Genomic DNA, 10,943 nt, shown 5'->3' with positions numbered 1-10,943 from the left:
AGTAAAAAAAAAAAATACAAAAAAAAAAAAAAAAAAAAAAAAAAAAAAAAAAAAATAAAATAAAAGAAAAAAAAAAAAAAAGAAAAAAAAAAAAAAAACCACAATGAGATACCATCTCACACCAGTTAGAATGGCGATCATTAAAAAGTCAGGAAACAACAGATGCTGGAGAGGATGTGGAGAAATAGGAATGCTTTTACACTGTTGGTGGGAGTGTAAATTAGTTCAACCATTTTGGAAGACAGTGTGGCAATTCCTCAAGGATCTAGAACCACAAATACGATTTGACCCAGCAATCCCATTACTGGCTATATACCCAAAGGATCATAAATCATTCTACTATAAAGACACATGCATACATATGTTTATCATGGCACTGTTCCTAATAGCAAAGACTTGGAACCAACCCAAATGTCCATCAATGACAGACTGAATAAAGAAAATGTTACATATACATCATGGAATACTATGCAGCCATAAAAAGGATTAGTTCATGTCCTTTTCAGGGACATGGATAAAGCTGGAAATCATCATTCTCAGAAAGCTAGCACAGGAACAGAAATCCAAACACCACATGTTCTCACTCGTAAGTGGGAGCTGAACAATGGGAACACATGGACACAGGGAGGGGAACATTACACACCGGACCTGTCAGGGGGTGGGGGGCTAGGGGAGGGATAGCATTAGGAGAAATAGCTAATGTAGAGAACGGGTTGATGGGTGCAGCAAACCACCACGGCATGTGTATACCAATGTAACAAACCTGCACGTTCTGCACATGTATCCCAGAACTTAGAGTATAAGAAAAAAAATTTTCTTTTAATTGTTAGCAAACTAAAACTAGAAGGCAACCTCCTCAATTTGATGAAGGGTATCTACAAAAATAAACAGCTGATGTCACATTTAATAATGAAATATTAAATGCTTTAACCCAAGATTGGAAAAAAGATAAATTGCCCTCTTTTACTACTTATATTTAACACTGTGCTATAATAAGGGTCATACTCAGCAGATGGAGGCAGTAAAAAATTACAAAAGAAATACAGTTTGGAACATAAAAGCAAAAATGTTTTTATTTACAGACAATATGATTGTTTATGTGAAAAATTCTAGATGCTAACAAATCCTAAAACATAAATTTGGTAAGGTCCCAAGATATGAAATCAATGTACAAAAGCCATTTGCATTCCTGCATACTAGCAAAAAATAGTTGGAACATAAAATCTTAAAAATATGCCATCAAGAACATGAAACACTGTGCTTAGGCATAATATTTAAAATATCTATAAAATCTATACAATGAACACTACAATAAAATGTTAAGGGCAATTAAAGATCTAACAATGAGATATACCAAGGTCATGAATTACAAGACTTGATTTTGTGAAGATTTGTCTATCATTGAATTTACCCGTAGACTCAAGGCAATTTGACTTGAAATCCTAACATTATTTTGAAAATTGTTTCTAAAATTTATAGAAATACAAAAAACCTAGAATAGCCAAAACAGACTTGAATAACAGAACAAAGTTGCATTATTTTAGCTGCCTAAATTTTAAGTCTGAAGTAACAATACGTGATATACTTGTGAATAGACAAATAGATCAATAGAACAGAACAGAGATTCTGTACATAGGCAAGAAACCAAGGTAATTCAATGGAGAAAGGAGAATAGTTTCAATAACTAGTGTTGGAATAACCGGTATCCATATATAAAGGCCAAAACTGTCTTTCTAAAACAAAACCTAAGAATAGTTTCGTGAATTTGGAGTAGGTAAAGACATTTTAGAAAGAATATAAAAAATATAGAAAAGTGATAATATGGATTCCACTCAAAATAAATACTTCTGTTCATCAAACATTTTGTTAAAACAGTGAAAAGGCAAGACACAAGTTTGAAGAAATATTCGCAATATGTATTTTGAAGGATTTGTTATCAATATATGAAAATTACTTTTCTATATCAATAGTGACTTAGATAATCCCAAATAAATTTACAAGAAATTTTATAAAGGAAGGTATACAAATCCCAGTAAGTTCATAAATATAAATAGTATGAAGAAAATGCAATTTACTCCCTACTACAATATACTTTCTCACACCGAATACAGTGTCTCAGATTCAAAAGACTGACAACCATAAATTATGATTATGGTGTATAACAAACGGGGACCATACTATAATGGTGGTGGTAAGATAAAATAGACCAACCACTCTGGACAATTCTTCATCAGTTTCTCAAGATAAACATACATGTAGATTGTGAGCCAGAAATTTCACATCTTGATATTTATCTGGGAAAAAGGAACACATATGCTGCACAAAAAGAATTGTACAAAAATGTTTATCACAACTTTGTATCAATAGTCTATTAGTTATTGCTGAGTAGATTTTCTCCTTAATGAACTTTTGATTGTTGATTTGCAAAAATACTATTTTGAGTGAATGAAGCCAGACAGAATAGAGTACATTCCCTATGACTCCATTCAGGTGCAGTTCAAAAGAACGTAAAACATATGTATTGATTGAAATCAGTACAATGGTTGCCTGCCTGTCATATTTTGATTGGGAGTAACTATAGAAGTGAATCCATTCTTTAAAGCTCATTGAATTGAACTCTTAAGATCTATGTGTTTCAGTGTATATAAATTTTACCCAAATAAAGAGACTAATTCAGGAAATGTGTATATCTATACCTATGTATCTATACATATCTCAAATACTGTTTGAGTTTATTTTTATTTTAAGCAAAATGTAATAGAATAAATGGTTTGCTGGCAAACAGAAAAACAAAACAAGCGAACAAACGAAACCCAAAAACCTCTCTGGATATTTTGTGAGATTTATGACAAGCACAATAAACTATTAAAACAACAATAGCACATGACATGAAGGTTAAAAGTAATATTACATCACAATCTACTGGTGCAACTGTCAACATGAGAACCATTTCTTATGTATAGAATCATTTATGTATCCATTTCCAAAACACTTGGTGAGAAATTGAATGATTAAAATTTTAGAACTGGTGAGAGAAAAAAAGCTATGGCCTAAAAAATATATATGATTTCTGGTTTAGGGCTTCAATTAAAAAACAAAAAACAAAACAAAAACATGCGAAGTGCTATTCCTCAACATGGCTGTAGAAAAATTTAACTCAAGCAAGTGCAATGAGTGAGATCAGGCAAAACTGCAGTAAATACACACGCACCATAACTATAACTTAGTCCAAAAGGAGTGAACAATCATCTCTACAAGGTAAATGAGGTGAAATGAGAAAGTTGATGACCTGTGTTTTATAATATATATATATATAAAGTATATATATTTTTATATATTTATTTATATTTATATAATATATATGTATATATTTATTATATATAAAGTAAAAAATTTACTTGATATTTTGACAAACCCACCCTTCATTCCTTAGGTTAATTTCTGTGTTAATTTTTACATTACTAATCATTGTACTGCTATAGCTAAATCAACTGAATATCAGTTTATGAAGTGTTGCTCAAAAGATGTATAAATAGCAAGCTCTATGATTACCTAAAAACAAGCTTTTTAAAATAAAGGAAGAAAGCAACAATGTTCCAAATGAATGGCACAGGGCAAAACACATATAAGAAAACATATTTACACAGAGTATCAGGTGCCCTTCAGTTTCTCTTATAAAGACAAAATGCTTGAGGAAGATCTTGAGAAAACCCTCCCTCCCTCTAAACGATTAGCTCCTACATAGTGTCAGATGTTACAATTGATACGAAGGATAAATGCTTTTAGGCAAAAGTAAAAATCTTATCTACAAAGCAATATAGCAAAATCTGTAGTGACTTTTGTAGAAAACTCTCTTCTCTGATGGTAATATTCTTTAGTATATATCCAGGATAGACTAAATTGAAACAATATTTCTGATACAATAGCAATCCTTTCATACAATCTTACTAAATATTAAAAAACTCCAAAAAATACATAAATATCCCTTGTACCATGCATTATGCACCAGTTTGGGGCTGCCTGATAAAGTCATGGCTACCATTTTAACAATTAAACATTGCATCTCACAAGTTCCACCATCTATACACAGTGAATGCACACAATGGTGAGGGCTCCTGAGAGATGGCAAGCCAACTCTAAATTGAAAAGTTTGTGGTGGAGTGTCTCCAGATTAAAGAGAGGGGAACATAACTTTCAACAGTGAAGTCAAAACAGATGTAAATAAGATTGAGGCATTTATTGAAGAAGTCTTAAGCCCTCCCACATACTTCAAGCCTTCACCAAAACATCCAGAATCAAATTCTGCTGGAATGGATATCTTTGCCAAATTCTCTGCATATATCAAGAATTCCAGGCCAGAGGCTAATGAAGTACTGGAGAGGGGTCTCCTGAAAACCCTGCAGAAAACTGGATGAATATCTGAATTCTCCTCTCTCTGATGAAATTGATGAAAATACTATGGAGGACGTTAAGTTTTCTAGACATAAATTTCTAGAAAATGAAATGACATTAGCAGATTGCAACCTGCTGCCAAAACTGCATAGTGTCAAGGTAGTGGCCAAAAAAAATCACAACTTTGATATTCCAGAAGAAATAACTGATACCTAACTAATACATACAGTGGGGACGAGTTCACCAATACCTGTCCCAGTGATAAAGAGGTTGAAATACCATATAGTGTTGTAGCCAAAAGACTAGCCAAGTAAAGTCGCGTTTATGAAAGAGATGTGTTCATGTCTTGCTCTAAGAATTTGCTTTTCCTAACAGGCTACTCCTCTTCCTATAGAGTAAAAATTGTATTTTGCATGAACATGCAGTTATTGAAGATTAGGATCAAAGATAGACAAGGTATAGTAGTTATCTGAAAATATACACTCCTAAGCAGTATTATTTTAAAATCATTTTATCCCTCTAAATGTTCGAGGAAAGCATGTCTCTTGTGATTTTGATGAAGACAGAATTATTTTACTCTGTAGAAAGACAGATACTACTTTATCAGGGAAGTTAGTCAAATGAAATGGAAATTGGTAAATGGTCAAAAGCTAACTAGTAAAAAGGATGATCCAACAACATGCTTTAACCCCATTGTATGTTTGTGGAAAGACCATAGCCTAAAATCCTGAGAAATTTGGGACATAAAAGTTTTCATGGTAGACAGTTCATGGAGTATATGAATTGACATTATGGAAATAATCTGATTTTATTTTTACAGCTAACAAATCCATTCCCCTTCATTTAAACACCTGTTGTGTTTTACTTCAGTGAAGAGATTATAGTCTGAATGGAAAGTCTGTTTTCCAACGGATTCTGAGAAATTTTTGTATTCAAGAGTTGGAAAGCTGTCTTCCATTCTAGTTGATAAAACTTCCCCTTTTTGATGTAGATGCAGATTTTCTATACAGTTCTGTTGTCTTCTTTTACTAGGACTGTTAACTTTTGTGATAAACTTCAAATAAGATTTTATTTCTTGATAATTTTGGCTTTCACAATTTATCTTTAAAGCCTTGGGCAATCTGTATACAATTAAGAGATTTCTGACATTTATTCTTACCCTAAGTGGATCAACTCTAGGATTTAGGCATGTTAACTTACTTCTGCTGTGTTTTGAATCTCTCCAGAGTTGCATGTAGGTAGCTTTTATTTCTGTGCACTTAAACCCATTTAGAAAATATCTACAAAGTAGGCTGGGCGTGGTGGCTCATGCCTGTAATCCCAGCACTTTGGGAGGCCGAGGCAGGTGGATCACAAGGTCAGGAGATCGAGACTATCCTAGCCAATATGGTGAAACCCTGTCCCTACTAAAAATACAAAAATTAGCCAGGCGTGGTGGCATGCACCTGTAGTCCTAGCTACTTAGGAGGCTGAGGCAGGAGAATCACCTGAACCTGGGAGGCAGAGGCTGCAGTGAGTCAAGATCGCACCATGGCACTACAGCCTGGGTGACAGAGCGAGCCCCTGTCTCAAAAAAACTAAAAATAAAAATAATCTGCAAAGTAAAAATGGAACGGAAATACAAATGTATTTTTATGAACATTTTGATACAAATTTCATCATTTAATGATTCACCAATTTCTTACATTAATTTGAATTAAGCATTTAATTCAAAGAGACGGGAGCATTCATTGATATATATGGGCTTTTAAAAACTTCATCCTTTATAAATAGACAAAGTTTGGGCTACACAAATTATATTTTTATCATGGAAAAATTTCAACTCCTCAAGTCATAATGTTGAATAGAATTGGAGTATTTTCTTTAGAATTTCTTCATCAGGCAAATGAAAACTTATTATAGAATGCATGTATTTTCTTTTCTCTTTGGAACATCAACACCAGTATATTGCTGGCAGCTATTGTATTAAAAAATATATTTTCACTATCATAGAGGATTCTTTTTCCCCCCTCATGAAAATAAATGACAACTTGGGGTAAATATATATATATAATTTCTGAAGTAAAAAGAAAGATCCTCCTTTCCAAGCAAATATGATGATATTTTATTCTACTTGTGATAAAGGCAGTGAGGCATTTGTTTTGGGGAATGTCCAAAATATCTATGATTTTACTTTTCCAGCCAAAACAATTTTGCTTTTCTGGCATATATTAATCAATATGCAAAACATTTTGAAATTTTAAATATTATTCCACATCACACTAATTTATTCTAGTTCAGAAAGATTTGGAGTGCCAGTATTTCTAGCATAATCATATTTTTAATGGATGAACATAAAGTATTTTTCATAAGAACATAAAATAGCAGAAAACATATTTGTTGAAGAAATAGAAATAAATACTATAAAGTTACCAACAAACGGAAAACAAAATGACATAAGTACCAGGAACTTCTGACTAGTATAGAAGTAATTTAATACGTATATTTGGACATATACTGGATAGACTAATTATTGATAAAGTAGTCATTGCCCATCTGCAAAATCAAACAACCATAAAATAACATTTTGAATTGTCTGCCATGGGGCTCAATGTCCTTTATGTATCATCCTTTGATTTGACACATTAGAGTATTACCATAGTGTAATGAAAAATCTAAAAGCTTTTGAATCAAATAACTTTATAACACCGTGTGTTCATCTTTTGGTGTCTGTGTCATCTTGAAATTTATATATATTTCTGAATCTTGTTTTTCTCATGTTTATAACAACTGGGGATAATAAATTTACCTCATTTCAAAACATTTAGCTTTAGTATAAAAATAAAAATAAATTCTCAATATAAAAATACCATGCTTGATACTTAGGCTCTAAAATATTAGACAAATTTCCTGGCATCATAGAGCTTACAAGTAGTTGAGGTAAAGGCGGAGAACAAACACAGGAACTAGTTAGCTAGTTCTTACCTTGAAAATTAAGTGCAGAACTCTGGGAGAATGATTCATTCAACAAACAAGTTTTGAAATTGCGAAAAAAAGAGAATGGGCAGAATTAAAATTCTCAGCAGAGACAGTCAGGAAGGGCAGGCCAGGGTAGCAGGTCATTGGAGAAAATGGTTGTTAAACACGGAGGTAATACACAGCAATAGAAAATAGTAAAATGGGCCAAAACTAGAAGGGCAGAGGTTGAGGCCAGAAAAACTGGACGTCTTTTATAATTTTGCCTAGGGTTGACTTTGTATCCTGGGTTTCAAAACAAATAATTTCTGTCTATACTACTATACAGATGTAAATGAAATACATGCTTACTAAGCCAGTGGTATAGATTGTTCAGCATTGACCTAGTGTATAATTTTGAAAATAGATAAGGTTTTTATAAACATGCAAAAACTGAGTGCTACTTAGTTCTGCTTTCTGACTTTTTGATAATCCAAGGAAGCAGGCTCATTAAGATTGAAGTATCCAGGAAGATATATTTTCCAAAGGACAAAACCTACTTAGATGGAGGGTAGATTTTAGGCTATCACTTAATTTCCTCCTGTTAATTTTTGGCTAATAATTTTATTTTAAAGAGTGAATTTTACTACTTAAATTATTTGTACACTACACAAAGATGGACCATAAAACACAATGCCTTATTTAGGCAGACTTCACCATACCAACAGCGTTGTAATTCAGTCCATCCATTTGTAAAGCTGTAACCACTGCTGACAGAATGCGGGGTGGGAGAGGGGAAGAAAGTTAAAGAGTATTCAGATGGTAGAATAATACTAACATAAGTAGTTATAATAGTTACAAATTATTCAACCAACCACTAATGCTATTAGATGGCATGATTTATTGAATACCTACATATGTCGAACATTGTGCTCAGTTCTTCATATTTATATCACACAATTTTCACCATATTTCTGTAAGATAAGCATCATTTCCATTTTGCCCCTCCTGCAGTTAATGCTCAGACAGCATAAACAAAATACCCAGATCCACACAGATGGAGTTTGAATTCAGTTTTTTCTAACTCCAAGCTGAATATTCAAAGGCATCCTTTGATTTTATAATTTAAGATTTCTCCTTTTTCAAAAACCATTTGGTGAGATAGAAAGCATTAGAGATAAAAAAATACTATATTACTCTATGTGGTGGCTCTTTCTTCCGCTTAAAGCCATTCCCTGTAATCCTCAGAGAGATCTAACTCCCCCACTCCAGCATTTCCTGTGTTTCTTTAGTTCCCCATTATTTCCTATTTGTGCAGTAACCCACATCCTCAGGGTGTTATAAAAGGTTGCAAATTAATGAACATGTGCTGCCTTTGTTCAGGGATTTTATATTATAAATTTGTTTTTATTTATTCTACACATGGTTGTTTGTAGTTTGTCCTCCAAAATGAAATGAAATTGATATTATTACAGAAGATGACTGAGTCATATTATGATAGAGACTAATTTCTTTGACCTAGTAGACTAAAAGTTTTCTGTAGTCTCTTAATGAGACAACTCCTTTTATAGCATTTGTATCTTTGTGCTTAATTATTCGTAGTAGAAATATTTAGAAATTGATGCGTCATTTTACTTCTATGGCATGTCATAAAGCTATTTTTTCAAAAACAATTGTTTTGTTTATAATGTCATGAGTAACAATTCTTAAAATGATTTAAAAGGTTTAGATCCCCCTCCCCAAATATCAACAAAATCAATTTTCCAAGGTAATAAGAAAATGAATAAAATCCCCAGCAGTAGCAAATAATTGGACAAGGAATAAAATCTGGGTTTGGAGGCAGAGCTGAGGAATACAGCATGACTTGGTTCACAGAGCTTACCCTCTCCCTTGAAGTTGAATTGATAAGAACAACATCTTGAACCTTCTCAGAAATATTCCAAAACTGCAAGGAAGGGAACAGAATTTATTTTTCTAATTTATCTCTACCCTTGTTTCACTAAAGAGTGATGGAAATCATTACTATGGAGAAATGCATGAAACATGGCAAAAAAATAGGGAGAGAAGTAAATATCCAGTGCCCTCCGGTTCAGGAGAAAAGCCAAACCAATAGTTATCCACCTCCTCCTATCATCGGAATAGGATAAGAGCTCTCTCCTTCCCCAGTGCAGTGAGTATTGGGGTATTTAACAGTACCTCAGAATTGATAGTACATCTCATGTGCAGCACAAAATCTTTAACTCTCAGATAAACATCTACCTGCCTCATGCCCTCAAGCTAGGGGAAAAGGAATGGAAAGCAGCCATATTTGTCTTCAAACTGCAGTTAAAAAAAAAAAAGTCCAAAACAGTCATCAGATGTAGTAGAAAGTCAAGAATGTACTTACACAAAATCAGGAAATATAGCTTTTCAAGCATGAGAAAGATGAATGAAAATGCCATAGTACATAGAAATGTTATATTAATTAATTATAACAAGAACATTGATAAAGTAAAAGAAAATAAATAAGAAGTTAGGGACATACCATTATAAGAAAAAAAAACAAAACTGAGTCCAGTCTAGAAGAAAATATAACTTAGGCAAAAGGAAAACTCATTTTATGTACATTAAAAGTGTCATTTAAGAACACTTATTTTCAAGAAAAAGAAAATATTTGAGGTACATATAAACATATAATTAGATTATAGAGGATTGATTGCCTAAAGAAACAAATATTAGGAAAAATTATTATTAAGGAACTTAACATCAAGAAACTATAAGTTGAATTATTTAGGAAGAAGTTTTGAGATAAGCCTACCTAGTGCATATTTTAAAAACATGAACCTAAAAGAATGCTAATTGAAGATATATTTCAGTATTCCATACTTTGTGTCCCTGGATCGCAATTTACCATAGAAGGAAAATTATAGTTGGTAAAAATGTTAAATAAAATAATAAGTAACCCCTGAAATAATTAATTACTAGATTTTAAAATTTAAAAATCCCACCACCATCCAGAAAAATTTGACAGTGTATGTTGAAAATCACAACATTTTCTCTTTCCATTATTGAATCTTTAAGAAATGTTTTTAAGAAGAATTATTATTCAGATATTCAGGAAGAAAGGTGAACTGAGCTAGGGTGAGAGGTGTTAGAAGTCTAGTCTGTTACCTTCTATTTCTCTACAGCAATATTTTAGACAATGGGTTAAAATCTACAGATTTTAAAAAGAAAATCATGGCCCACTCTTTACAGCCAGTTGAGATATCATCTGCATATCCGTCTCACTATCTGTATATGCGCGCGCGCACACACACACACACACGACTCCAGGAAAACATCAATGATTTTTTTTTTTTCCAGTTTCCTGAGTTTGTGATTTGAGGCTGTTTTTATTTACTTCCTTCCTTGTATTTGTCTGTCTCATTTACATTTCTTATCTGTCTACCTTCATTATTAAGAACACTTCATTTTTTGATAAAAACAAATGATGTGACTTTTTTCTCTTAAACAAAAATCTTCACTGTTTGATAGTAAGTGATTTCACTATACTTTTCTATTATAGGGTCCTCTTATAGCATGTTTTGTTAATAAAACAAATCTATTTAAATGTATGTAACATGTCAACTATATTCTTT

The 10,943-nt window shown here is 32.5% G+C and overlaps 1 pseudogene; it reads left to right on the top strand.

Annotated features, from left to right (window-relative positions):
- LOC112607718 overlaps positions 1-4,706 on the top strand; it is a 10,025-nt pseudogene extending 5,319 nt beyond the window's left edge.
- Positions 4,707-10,943: the final 6,237 nt, after the last annotated feature.

This window comes from Theropithecus gelada, chromosome 15 (assembly GCF_003255815.1).
Source record: "Theropithecus gelada isolate Dixy chromosome 15, Tgel_1.0, whole genome shotgun sequence".
NCBI lineage: Eukaryota > Metazoa > Chordata > Mammalia > Primates > Cercopithecidae > Theropithecus > Theropithecus gelada.
The sequence above is the reverse complement of the archived record's forward strand: the minus strand, read 5'-3'. Positions and strand labels throughout refer to the sequence as shown.